Raw genomic sequence first — 14,619 nt, forward strand, 5'->3', positions numbered from 1 at the left:
CACCTCCTACTTCGTTTCTCCTGCATTATCAATCATTTCCTTTTTTAAGGGAAAGTTCCATTAGCATATAGTTGTGCTTCAGGCTTTAGTGTCTTCTGGCTTTAGCCTCATTCTCCTTGACCCTACCTAGCCTGGTAGCTATCCTTGCCTCTTCATGGCAAACTTCTCTAGGGAGCTGTGTTTGCTGTCTTTACTTGCCCACCTCCCTCTTCAGCCTCTTGTGATTCAGCCTCCTTCTGCACCACTCCACAGAACTGCCGTGCCAAACCCAGAGGCCACTTTCGTGTCTTCATTTTGATCAACCTTTTGGCAAACAGGACACAATTAACCATTCCTTCCTTCTTAAAAACACCACCTTTATGGCTTCCAGGACAGCACTCTGCCCTCCCTCCTACCCCTACCTACCTGGATTTTCCTTGGCTGGCTCTCTTGTACCAGCTCTGAGATGCTGAGGTTCTTCAGAGTGTGGCGCCAGCCTCATTTTGCTGCCTCTCTCCCATGGCCACATAGTCAAATCAGTACTCCACATATCCAAACCCTCTCTTGGCTATGTTTACATTTTCATTTCCTCTTTTTACTCCAGATGTAAATGTCCAACTGTTCCCTGACTTCTTGATTTTGTCTTATAGACATCTTAGATTTAATACATATGAAATGGAACTTTTAATCTTCCCATACCACACACACACACAGAAAACAAACAAATAAACAAACAATGGATACCTACATTTCCATATGCTTAAGCCAGAAATGTAGGTATCCTATCCAAAGTCCCTGCTCTTTCCATCTCATTTGCCAGATATTGGTGTAAGGACAATATGTTACCCAGTTCTGGCCACCAAGAGTGAGGGAAAGATTTTCAGTATCTAAAAAGATGCCGAGGAGGAAATGCCAATTGTATTCAATATCAAGTTATAAGAAAACAATGAGTTTTTACCAATACTCTATTCCAACTCCCTCATATACAAATCTGTTAATTAAGCACATATAGTCATTGAATATCCCCTATACAGCAAGCACTGTATCAGACAGTGAGGATTAAACATATGACATGGTCATTGGTTTCTAAGAGCTCACAGCCCAGTAAAAGAGTAGGGTGGTGGGGAGAAGCACAAAACTGCAAACACACTGTGATTACTGCGCTAATAGAAGCAAACAGAAGTGAGTATAAGAGTTGCAGTGCCTCAAGAGGGAGAACTGTTAATCTACTTACCAAACAGGAGAATGGTGAAGGATTTTTAAGAAGATGCTACTTCTCACAGTCATAGAACTTGAGAGTGGCAGAACCTTGGTTCAAATTCAGATCTTTAGATTTCCAGGTAGTATTTATTTTGCTACACTGTCCCCTCACAATTTGATCAAAGATCATCAATATGTTCTCGCTTCGGCCGCACATATACTAAAATTGGAACTATACAGAGAAGATTAGCATGGCCCCTGCGCAAGGATGACACGCGAATTCGTGAAGCGTTCCATATTTTAAAAAAATAATAAAATAAATAAATAAATAAAAAGATCATTAATACTATAGCTATTTTATATATGTACAGGAATGAGATTTACTTTCAGGCATGCCTTGCTAAAAATTGCTTACTTCACAGAATGAATAAAGGCCTTTTAAACAGCTCTACCAAAAGCATTTAACACTCATGAACATGCATAGTATGATATACATATGCATGTATATGTAGTTTAACATAGAAGTTAATAGATATGCGCAGCTAGTGATAAGTGTTATCTCAAAACAAGTCCAATTCACTTTATTTACAATCACTTTGGTGCTGAAAAGCTTATAAACTAACCAACTGTCAGACTATGTTGTTACAAAACTCTTATCCCAGCAGGGTACTTAGATTGGAAGCAAGAATGAATGTTTTCATTATTGCCATCTCTCTTATTTAACAGAATGTGTTTCAGAGGGATCACCTTGCTTAAAGCAGGTAATTCAATACAAAACTGAGTTGGCTACTTAAATTGTCCAAATAGCCTATCCTCTCCAAATGTGTGCAAAGCAACAAAAACCTCTCATGTTACTTGTGATAAGAGGTAAAGTACTCCAGCATGCCAAATGTCAATTCCCAACAGATAGCTAAAGAAAAAATTTAGCATTGTAATAGATAATCCTTACTCTTTCCAGTAACTGAAAATACTGAGGCAATACATTGCTTTTAAAGGGATAGCGACACTCTACTCAGTCTTAGAACCAATAGCAATAATAATGGATAATAATTAGTGAATAATGCCACCCACACCACATTAATGAGAAGATGCAGCTTGTGTACAACTTTTGGTATTTTCAAAGCTCCTATCAAGAATGATTGTTAATATAAGAGGAAAATGCCATTTATAAAAAACAGAGTGGCCTTTAAGATCCTGGGCCCATTATTTCTTAAAGTGATGTGCGGGACGTCTCCCCAGAGTCAGGTATTCACCGAGGTTATACTCAGCAGCACACCCTTAGAAAAAGAGCTGGTAGCTAATGTTTAAGTGTATTGTGACACCAGATATGCTCATTCCCCAGTCCCTCTGCTCTTTATGCTGCCACAGATGTGAATGGAACTTCTGCTTTCTAATAAGCCTGAAAAATACCATTTTTATTCCATTACTTTGAACAAACATAAGACAAAAAAATGGGAGGAAAAAAGGAAAGAAAGAACACCGACTTCTTTATCAAAGCATGTTAAAATAAAATAAACCAAATGCTACAATTTTTCTCCAAGCTATGTTGGTCTTCAGCCTCACCCCCTCCTCCTGATTAATCTAATAGAATATTGCTACAAGATATCTTAAGTAATTTTCTTTTTCCATGTTACCTCTATCACAGATCATTTTAAATGTAAATGAATAAAAAATAGCCATTCTATTTCTAGAAGAATTTACTTTGCTGTTAAGACCTAAGTGACATTAAAATAATCACATACAGCCCAGCTGGCATGGCACAGTGGTTGAGCGTCAACCCTGAAACCAAGAGGTCATCGGTTCGATTCTGGTCAGGGCATATGCCCGGGTTGCAGGCTCAGTCCCTAGCAGGGGTTATGCAGGAGGCAGCTGATCGATGATTCTCTCTCATCATTGATGTTTCTAGCTCTCCTTCCCTCTTCCTTCCTCTCTAAAATCAATAAAAAAAATTTAAAAAACAATAATTATTATGATAATCATATACAATATAAACAAAAGAATTCTATATAATAAAAGGGTAATATGCAAATTGACCCTAACAGCAGAATGACTGGGAATGACTGGTCAATATGACACACACTGACCACCAGGGGGCAGATGCTCAATGCAGGAGCTGTCCCTTGGTGGTCAGTGCGCTCCCACAGGGGGAGCTTTGCTCAGCCACAAGCCAGGCTGATGACTGCCAGCACAGCGGTGGTGGTGGGAGCCTCTCCCGCCTCCTCAGCAGCACTAAGGATGTCCGACTGCAGCTTAGGTCTGCTCCCTGCTGGTGAGTGGACATCCCCCAAGGGTTATTAATTATCGTTATAGTTTTTTAGACTGCTTTTATGGCTTCTGGACTGTGAGTGGGCGCAGGCCAGACTGAGGGACCTCCCCACCCTGAGTGCACAAATATCGTGTAGTAAAATAAAACAAGCAAATCAATTTTTTTAATGGGCAAAATATTTGAGCAGATACTGATAGCCAGCAAGGAAGCAAGCTCTTCAGTCCAAAAACTGCAAGGAACTGGATTCTGCTAGCAACTGAATGAGCTTGAAGAAAGATCCCAAGCTTCAGACAATAGTCCTTGCCAACATTTTGATTTCAGCCTTGAAAAATCCTGAGCAGAAATCCCAGCCAACCCAAACCTAGACTTCTGATCTACAAAACTGTGAGCTGACACAAGGGTCTTGTTTCAAGCTGTTAAGTGTACAGTAATTTGTTTAGCTGTAATAGAGAACTAATATATATGGTAAAGCTATGATGAAAGAAGTATTGTAGAAATGTTAATATTCATCTCACAACAAGTTGTACAATGGGTTAAGTCAGGAGTAGCAGATGCTGTTGGTGTCTTGGCTTCCCCATTCTAGTATGCAACCATAGCACTGAGCAGGAAAAGCAGCCCCTGATAGCTGGGAGCTGCCCTGGCATTATCTACCTGGCCATGGTGTCCTGTTGAACATAAACAATGTCATAGAACACCAAAGACAAGACCACTCATGACCAGGATAGATTAGGACAAAAACAAGACCACTCAGTAATTGTGTCTGAAGTAAGACAGAAACAAGAACATTGTCGAAACTCCAAAAATGGCCAAACATGCCCCTGTCTGAGCTAATGGAGTGACAGCTACTTCCTTACCAATTACAAGTTTATCTTCTCTTTGTTCCTCCTTCCTTATGAAGATAATAACCAGTCAGAGAGAACTCTGTTTCCTGGCAATAGACACATTTCTGTTGGATTTCCGGGAGAAGTGCCCACTTCCTGGAACCCTCCCCCAAATCACCCGACTGGTGGTCCAAATTCTATAAGTCCTTCCTAATACTCCCTTTCTGAGATGCCTCCCAGGTCCCACCTAATATCATTCCCCCTCATTGCAATAGTCAGTAGCAGAGTGTTTTCATCCTCAAGCACGTTACTGCTGGCCCTTGCTTGGAGAGCACTGACAGTATCTTACTCCCTGTTCAGTGCTTTCTCTTGGCTTTGCTTGTTGGCATGGGGAGGACTGAAGTGACCACTGAGGTGTTACAGACCTAAAGAAAAGTCCTCATCCAATAGGAAGGAGTTGGAAGATAAGTATCCAAGTTTCCTCACTTCTTGAGGAAAACTTGGAGCTGTGTATTATACTGTCCCTCAGCAGTCCCCAGCGGGAAGGAGGCTCAGTTGACCGAAGTGGTAACCTGCTTGATATCACAGCCTTTATTGGTTTCCTTCCCCCCGCCAGCTCGCTCCCACTTCCCTACCAGTATTTCCAGGATCCACCTTGCAAACAAACAACTTTTATGCAAACCCTTGTCTTGGAACTGCTTCTGGGGAAACACAGCCTAACACAGTGGTAAGATTGGTGTCCAGAAGTCCAGTCAAGGGCAAGTGTACTGTAGTAACAGAATAATGCCCCTTCCCCAGCATGCTCATGTCCTAATCTTTGTGACCTGTGAATAAATTAAGTCACATGGCAAAGGGGAATTAAGGTTGCAGATAGCATTAAGGCTGCTAATTAACTGACCTTAAAATGGGGAGATTATTCTGCATTATCTGGGTGGACTCAATGCAATCACAAGGAGGTAGAAGAGTCAGTGTCAGCGGGATCTGTCAGTGTGAGACAACTGACCTCTGCTGGCTTAGATGGTGGAAGGAGACTGTAACACCAGGAATGTGGGTAACCTCTAGCACAGGGGTGGGAACGTCCAGCCTGTGGGCTATATGAGGCCGGAGCAATCATTTGATCTGCCCTGCCAAGGCATTGGGGGTGAGTTAATTGTTTGACCAAAGACAGCAGGCTAATTTTTAAGGTGATAATTTTGTATGGCTCACGAGTTATGTTATAAATATCCAAGTAGCCCTTGGCAGAAAAGAGGTTCCCCACCCTGCTCTAGATGCTGGAAAAGACAAGAATATAAACTCTCCCCTACAGTCTCCAGAAAGAAATTCAGCCCTTTGACAGTTTGAATTTAGTCCAATGAGACTCATTTTGAACCTCCAGAGAAAGACCAAAAAAAATTGTCTTTTAAGCCACTGAGTCTGTGGTAACATGTTACAACAGCAACAGGAAGCTAATCCAGCCACCTGTACACAAGATGGACCCAAGTGTACTAACAGTAAGTACAAGAGGAAGAAATAGAAGTAACAGATAATGAGAGTTTCATTGACAAAAATAAAGAAGTGAGGGGAAATATTGTTTAGTGAAAGAAACTGAGGTCAGGTTTAGGATAATCTCAAGGTTATATTACTATATCCATGTCTAGTGAGCAACTTGAAATATGAAACTAAAGCATAGGTGGGTGGAGAACTGTACAGGAATAAATATAGAAAACATAGTATGTGGCCTAAAGTTGAATGTATGCAAAAGATCAGGGATACAAAGACTGAAATATGTTTATTCTGAGGCCAGAGTAGGTCAAGAACAAGTGAGGAAGGAGAACTGAAGGTACAGTATTATAGAAGTCAGTTTCAAAATGAAGCTGGTTGCAGCCATGAAATAAAGAACAGCCTTCAGAAAAGGTTATGCAGGTTGAACAGTTAGTACCACATACCCTTCAAGAATTGCACTACCATAGAGGACAGTAGGAGGAAGACGTTTACCTTGAGCAAAACAGGAGTTACTCAATGTTCCACTCACTTGCACCTACAGCCCTGGTAGCAGTCTCAATTACTACCCAACCCCAAGCTGGCCACAGATTTTAGCCTCCTTTAAGTTCACCTGAAATAATTCACCTGCACAAAGGCATTAATGAGCAATGCAGATTTACCAAAGCTTTTCAGAAATCTGGAGTGGTAGAATTGCAACTTAGATACTTAATGGATAATTAATTAACTCCAATGAGATACCTGTGTTGTCCCTACAGCCTCTTCTAAGCCAACCTAACCTGATCATTCTCTTTTCTCTCTCCTTCCTCCATGCAGCTTTGATCCCTGCTCCTGGATTTTCTGTATTACTTTAAACTCCATTCCCCTCCAAATGTGCCATCAAAATTCATCAAAATGCTCTAAAACTGCACTGTCTAATATGCTAGGCAATAGTGCCACGTGCTTTTGGGTACCTGCAATGTGGCTCCTCAGAACTGAATAGCGCTGGAAGTTACCATTCACACTGGATTTTTAAAACTTTATGTATAATAAATTGTAATTTATTATAATTAATATAATTATTTATATTATATAATATAAATTTATATATATAAATCTTTAATATAATTAATAAAGGTCAATGGTATATAAATCTTTAATATAATTAATAAAGGTCAATGGTATTTCTAAAATAAAAAATAAATAAATAAATTGTTTTGTCTATATTGAGTTAAATAAAATATATGACTAAAATTCATTTTACTTGTTCCATTTCACCTTCTTAATGTAGCTAGCAGGAATTTTTAAACTGCATATGTAGTGTACATTATATTCCTATTGACAGCATTGTTCTAAGAAGTGAAAGGAACTTCGTGTTAAGAAGACTAATACTGAGTAGCATTCCACTGTATACATGCACCACATTCTTTTTCCAGTCATCTATTGAAGGACACTTCAGTTGTTTCCATGTTTTGGCCACCGTGAATAATGCCGCAATGAACATAGGGGTGTTTATATCTTTGTGAATAAATGTTTTCAAATTTTGGGGGTAGATAGCCATAAGAAAAAAATTAAATACTGTCATTTGCGACAAAAGGAGACCAATACTCCATAGAAAGCATTTTAGTAATAATTTTCCAAGATACTTACCAAATTCCTTCTTACAAACAAACAAACAAAAAGATTCTCAAAGAGATTCTCAAACCAGATGCTAAATGGCTTAAATACTTCTCCCTGTCATTACAAATGCTACCTCTTTTGTAGAATTTTCCGGACACAAATTATAGTGCTGGGAAAGAAAGAGAGTGGGGGCTGGTGTCCAAGTGGCCCAGCTCTGTGAACCTCTGTGCATTTGGGAGAGAGCAGAGCAGAGACTGTAGCCTGGAAGTCAACCAGTCTACAAGGGAGTTGAATCTATAGCCACAGCCCCATTAGCACTGTCTACCGCTCCCATCACATCCTGTAGCTAATTACCTTATCATTAACACCAATCACATTATAATTACTTGTGTAAATAATTGTCTCCACCACAAGAGTGTGAGCTTGGTGAGGGCAAGGATCCATATCTGCCTTATTCATTGACATCTCCAGTGCCCAGTAGCAGGTATAGCAAGTGAAAATTGAATTAATTAGATTTTCTGTTCACTTCATCCTAACCCACATATCTACCAATGAACTGCCTAACTTGAAAATGTTGTCTAAGTTATTTTTTATGACAGAAATAGAAAGAGGCAGCTGGTGATAATAATATGTAAATGAAATGAATGAAGTGTAATGATAGTAAATCATATTAATAAAAATAATAGCTAACATTTACCGAAGGCTCATCAGATGATAAGCATTGTGCTAACCATTTAATCCTTTTTCACTGAACCATCACAACAACCAGCCAGTTCAGTACTATTCTCATCCCCATTTTACACATAGGGAGGCTGAGACTTAGAAGATTGAAGTAATTTGCTCAAAGACATCCAACAAGCAAGTAGTGGTGTAAGGATTTAAATTTAGTCTTACTCTAGAACCTAACTCTTATTACTATGAAAGATGATTGCCCAGGACATAAGAATGTGAGAAACATGGAAAAGGCATCCAAAAGTGTCCTCCTACTGGAAGGCAGGAGCATTTATACATAGGTGCCCATCCCCCACTGGTGGATCACTGCCTGGAGATGTTCACTTCTCCAAACCATCTAAGCAGCAGCTGTGCGTGCGTGTGTGTGTGTGTGTGTGTGTGTGTGTGTGTGTGCGCGCGTGCAAGTACATGCATGTGTATGAGAGATGGGGTGCAATGAGCTCTTCAGGCTTCTGCAGCATCACAAAAGCAGAAAACAAAAACACATAATGCAAGCTTGAGACAATACACTGCAGCAGGAAGTGACTGGGTGAGATTGAGAAGATTCAGTCTCTAAAGAGGATTTAATATCCAAGGTTAAATAGAATAAGCTAGAGATCCGACTGCTGCCACCTGTCCTGAGGCTGTAGTTGATAGCTACCTTCTCATTCATCCACCATCCATTCTATATATATCTCACCCTTGGTCAGCACTACAACTGATTGATAGCCTATTGGGGTGACTGAGACAATGGCCTTGTTAGGCCATTGTTGCTGCAAATGCCTTTTCACCAATTTGAGCATGGAAACACCAAGAGACACTCCAGTGAATCCACTAGCTTTGTAGACATACATTCCCCTTGTCCCCACTAGGTGGAGCAGCATTCATAATACTCAGGGTCTACTATGAAGCAGGTCCTGCTAAGAAGCCAGGTTTCTTCTCCATCTTCTTGGCCACTAGTGTGAGGCATCTAAATGATCAAGTGGTACATATATTCATTGACTCCTATTATAGTCCACAGTAGAAGAGTTTTTTCCAAGATTTTCTCTAATTAGTAGAGAAATGAGAAGCACAAATTCTGCAATTGAGTCACTGGGAAGCATTGTGAGAGAGATCAATATTATTTCCACTTCTTGGCTCCCAAATTCATGTATTCTAGTTATTGGAAGCACAAGACCATATCTGTCAGCCTAGGTTTCTTTGCCTATAAATATTCAGACAATGACCTCTCAACCCTATTGGTGTATTGCTCCTGAGGAGACTTAATGTTCCCTAGACCATGCCATTGTCCTATTAGGCCAGCTGCCTCCAGATGATGCAATGTATAGTAGGACCAGTAGATCCCATGATCATGTGTCCATTGTCATACATCCTTTACCATAAAGCGGGTCTCAATCAGAGGCAATATGTCAAACAAATAAGTATTTGGAAGTTTATCAGACTAAAGTGCTGGCAGAGGCACTATGAACAGGACAGAGTCATATCAAGAGAGGTGTCAATTACACAAAGACAAATCACTGCTCTCTCCAGGAAAAGGGGGCTTTTATGTAATCAAGCAAGTGGCTTGCTCCTCCTTTTTTTGGATTTACCATCAATCTTTGCTGCTGACAGGCTGGACATTCTAAGAGGCAGTAGTTGCACCAGCTTTAGTAAGCAGGAGCGTTAGCTGCTTGGCCAGGCATATGCCCCTCCTTAACCTCATGGTTTTTCCATATATGAGCATATCAGCCAAGCACTGAAGCTGCTGAGAACAAAGGCTAACACACATTGGACAAGTCATCCTGTCTACTTGCTTACTGAGTGCCTCCCCTGCAGTAGGGCTTTACATAGGGCATAAAATGAGACACAAAGATTCAGGACCTTGTGCCCACTCCTGAGGTATATCCACATGCCTCTTCCCCAGAACTCCTTGTATCCAATCTGCCAATTTTATACCTACTTGTCCCCTGACCAAAGATATACACTATTCAGGAGGGAGAGGTGAGGCCATTTCTCACTCTATACCAAGTGAATATCAAGTGTCCACAGTTCTGTGCACTGGGGGCATTTCTCCCTAATGTCTTTTTAGAACCACCCCTGAATGGGGCAGCAGTAGAGCAGTAATTCATTTTCAGCACACACCAAGGTATTCAACCAACTGATCTTTGAATAAAGGTCCCTGTTGTAGTGGTTGTTGTTGTTTTCTCTTTCATTAATTAGTCACCGGGAAGGCCCTCCTGAGGCCATAGGTGTGAGCTGAGGGAGAGGCACTGGTGCAATACAAGTAGGTAATATGAGAGTCTAGCCCACTCTCTCACCTAATTTATTTTGCTGTCTAAACTTGCTCAGGCCTAGTCCTTAATGCACCGTTTTCTTCTTACAGCAGATTGCTGCTGCACCTGTCTGTCTTTATGACTCAATGGATCTGAATTTCACAACAGCTAGGTCATGATGGGCACCTGCAATTTCATAACCACTGGATGTCCAATGGTCAGCACCCAGTCTCTAGTAGACCCCAGAAGCATCATGGGAGCTTAAAGTTGAGCAGTTCTCAGCTACAAAAAGTGGGAGCCGGTCTTCTAATCTGCCAGTATTCACTGTAATTCTTCTATTGGGGTGTCCAGAGTTCCATTCAACAATATCCACCACAGATTCCTCGACCCGTTGAATCTACTGGGTCACACAAATCCAGTGGTAGAGTAAGCTGACAATCCAGTACAGCTTAAATCTTGCTCTGGGCCCCACTGAGCTGAAAGTTAAGTCACTTAATGAATGGAATGAAGCAGTGTGGTACATGTGGCTCCAAAATTAAGGGCCATCAAGTGCTGTATCTCTCTTTTTTGCAATAGGAGCTACAAAGTGCAGTAGCTTTTCCTTCACTAAAGGATGTAACCAATGCTTCTGTGCCTACATGACATCCTTTCAGTAAATCTCTGATTTAAGCCATAGTCTGGAGAACATTTTTATGGACACTCTGATCCACTTTTTACTGATAGTGTTTCAGCTCAAGCAGGCACTGCAAGTCTTTCTGCTTCCTGTCTTATGGTCTTCTTTGATACTACAGATGTCCTTTAGAAAGTACATTCAGGAAGTTTGAGTAACAGGCGCTGTGGAGAAATGTTTCAAACTCTAGTCCTTCAGGCTTTCAGTTCCTGAGGGTTTTATATAGGGCATATGTAATGAGCAGCTTCCTCCATATGAACCCTAATATGCCTTTGCGTTTTCTCTCTCTCCCTCTCCTTTTTGTTTACCTTCTGCTTCCTGGATGACTTTCCAAACAAACTACCTGCACACAACTTCTTGCCTCAAATTCTCACTTCAGGTAAAACGAAAAGAGGATGCCACAGACTCTCCCAAATCATTAGATGCTCCTAACTTTAGCAGGTTCTAAATCCTTATAGGTTTTATCTCTCCCTCTGTGGCACATGGGTATCTTTCTAGAGTATCCAGAACTTGTCTCTTTTTCTCTAGGTCAAATTAGTATGATGTCAATAATACAGAGGAGTTCATGACAAGAAAGAGTACTACAGGACTCAATGTTAACAGAGTGGGAAGGTTGTCCTAGCCCTAGGAAAAAGACAGTGAATGCCTACTGAAGTCATTTTCACAAAGCATAAAATTGTTCTGCTTTTGTTCTGCTTTACCAAACATTTGCTAGCTCAACAACTACATAACATGTATGAAATGCTATTTTTATCTATTTTAGTAAAAATACAACAACTGGCACAATCGCAGCTGCTATTGGAGCCACAACTTGTACAAAGTCTACCAACATACACCATTTTCCACCTAATTTTCCCAAGGGCTAAAAAGGTGAATTGAATGAGTATTTGATGGAGGTCATCATCTGTATATTTTTAAAGTCTTTGCTGGTAGTGCAATCTGCGTTTCTTCCTAGGATGCAAATGCTTCCAATGTACAGTCTTGGCCCAGGGAGAAGAGATGATTTCAGGAGCTTCAACTTGGCCCTTCCTACCATAAGAACTTTTATCACAGATGAGAGAGGGCTCTATCAGTTGCTAAGCATGTCAATACCAATTATACCTCAGGGAATCCATAGACCCATTGGACATGTTATGAAACAGATTTGGGGCAGAACTCCTTTTATCACCTGGCCTCCATTTTGAATGCTTCATATCATTCAATATCCATTTAGTCCTTGTATCAAACAGCCCTTGAATCTGGTAATTCATGTTGCATACTAGTATGCTTGTCCATGGGTAAATGGCTTTTGGTACCTTAGGGGATATATTGGGAACTCATTGTAGATAACTCATGGTGGCATTGCAAGATTCTTCCTCAAAGGTCAGGGTATGAGGTTACTTTTGTTAAGGCAATTAGTGTCAGCCTTCTGCTCACTAGTTCTTTTGTTTGCTTTCATGGTTATTCAAGGCAAACAATATTCTTAAGATACACATCTTTCTTACCCTTAGGAACACTTTGATTATAAGCCTGTGAACCAAGGCAACGTGGTTGCCACTCTGGCTTTGCTATTATTTTGGTAATTACATCCACCTTGCTTCTATTGGCCAAATGACATCACTGGGCTTCTGCTCCTCTAGAATTACATCACCCATGTTGTCCCTATTGGTTATTAGGGATCCTACATCCATGCATCTTCTACTTTAGCCTTGTTTTACAGAGGACACTAAGCTTCTCAGAGATGCCAACATCCTTCTCACCAGTGTATTCTGTGTTGCCTTATTGAAGGCAGCAGTGTCCACCAAGCCTTCCCAGGGAACATGGGCAGGTGTTGGGTTCTTTGTTCTCACATAACAAAAGCACCATCATTCTAAAAGCACCATCTCCCTGGGGCTTCTGATTCCTTCTTCAATATTATCAAGGTCATTTCACTATCCCTGCTTCATTTACGGTAGGCTTTCTGCATTCAAGCTTCAAGGAACTGTCTCAGCAGGGCATTGGGACTAGCTGTAGGTGTCCTCACCTCCTATTAAATTCTGAGCCATAGAGATTGCTCCTATGTCATTAAATCCTCCCTTATCCAGCCTGATATTCTGTTCCCTTTTCCTCTCTCCCCAAGTCCAATGGATTCACTCCTGGATTCTGGCATGTGGTCTCATAGTTGTTGTTAGTTGTTACCAGCTAGATTTAGTGATACTTCGTGTGACACAGCTATTTCCTCCCCAAAGTGGGCTGCACTTCCCCACTCAGGCTATATTGAGAGCCGACCCTAATTTTTGGTCTGGAGACAATAATTGGAGGTTGGAGCAGACCTTGAGGACAATCATGATCTTGTCAGGCACCTGTCTCTGATGAAGCTTTTTCATGGTGTTCAGGTGAGGGAAAGTTGTTCTCCCGATCAAATGGAAAGGATTGCTTCTACCATCCCAAGGGGCTCAAGGGGATTTAGAGGCTCATGGTTCCTAGTATTGCCCACACAGTTGTCCCCTTCCTAGAGCTCATGGTCCTTTTCTTCCCCTATCAGGGCCCTGACTTTAGCATAGAGATCTCCAAGGGTTACATTTAATCATCATTGCAGCCCTGCTACCCTTATAATTAAATCCTGAACTGATGGTTAGCAGTCTTTCCTGAGGCTGCAAGAGATGAAGGTCTCTTTAAATTCTGATATGGAGGCTTTCTAGCCCCTGCATTGAGTCCTGAGTTGATAGTTGGCTGATCAGGAAAGTTCAAAAGAAAAAATAGCCAGCTAATTTCCTCATTCTTGTAAGTACCATTGCCCCTTTCCCATTCACATGTCAGAACTACCATGCAGATTGTTTCATGTTCATCTTCTGGCCACCACAGGTAAGAGCCTTAGCCAATCCTGATGCCATAGCACACCAGGAAGTATTCCTGCTGTCGTCTGAGTGAGGAGTGACCTACTTTGAGACCGGGGAGGCTGCATTGAGGCTTTCTTCTTACACCAACTTTAGTGACGTGGTTTTTCCACAAATGCAAACTTAAGACAATTACTTCAGTGAAGTTAGATCATTTGGGTGGTGATCCTAGCGAGAAGCAGTGAGGAAAATGGGAAGAAAATATAAAAGATATGAGTGTATTATTAAAGTTGTTGCTGTGGGCAACCAGCACTCAGTTTCACCAGGACCACTTCACAAGCCCACAAATGGTCTTACAAAATTGTCTTGCTAAGGAAAATTAGCCCTTGGGAGGCAAGGTGAATTTTCACAGATGAGCTATTAGCAGTTTTCCTGTTTAAGTGTGCTTTTAGAGATCAGCATATTAGCAGTTCTATAGATTGGATTACTGCCTTGTTGAATGCCTCTGTTTATTTTGGTTGACTCTGCTTGGACTACCCTTTCTTCCCCTCTGTTCCCCATACCAAACCCTCAGCATCATTTAGGTTCTGCCTTCTAAAGGAAGCTTTCATAATCCACTCCAGTCAACATTTTACTACTTCTAATTTCCATTCTGCTGTCTTAGCACTCATTTGGCACTTAGTCATAGTCATTCATGAAGTATTTACTGAGTGGAGGCTATGCCCCAAGCACTCTGTTCTTGATGATGGTAGTATAGCTGTGAATAAATGAGAGAAAATTCCTGTTCTGTGGAACAAAATTGCAGCAGCACAAAAGATGTGGGGGAGCCCTAGCTGGTTTGACTCAG

At 41.1% G+C, this 14,619-nt stretch overlaps 1 non-coding gene across 1 annotated transcript; it reads left to right on the plus strand.

Annotated features, from left to right (window-relative positions):
• The first annotated feature begins 1,375 nt into the window (after positions 1-1,375).
• Positions 1,376-1,482, plus strand: LOC111826873. The gene has a single exon (XR_002830310.1). It is a non-coding gene; the product is annotated as a U6 spliceosomal RNA (small nuclear RNA).
• Positions 1,483-14,619: the final 13,137 nt, after the last annotated feature.

The sequence above is a fragment of the Myotis lucifugus genome, unplaced genomic scaffold (genome assembly GCF_000147115.1).
Source record: "Myotis lucifugus unplaced genomic scaffold, Myoluc2.0 scaffold_107, whole genome shotgun sequence".
Lineage (NCBI taxonomy): Eukaryota > Metazoa > Chordata > Mammalia > Chiroptera > Vespertilionidae > Myotis > Myotis lucifugus.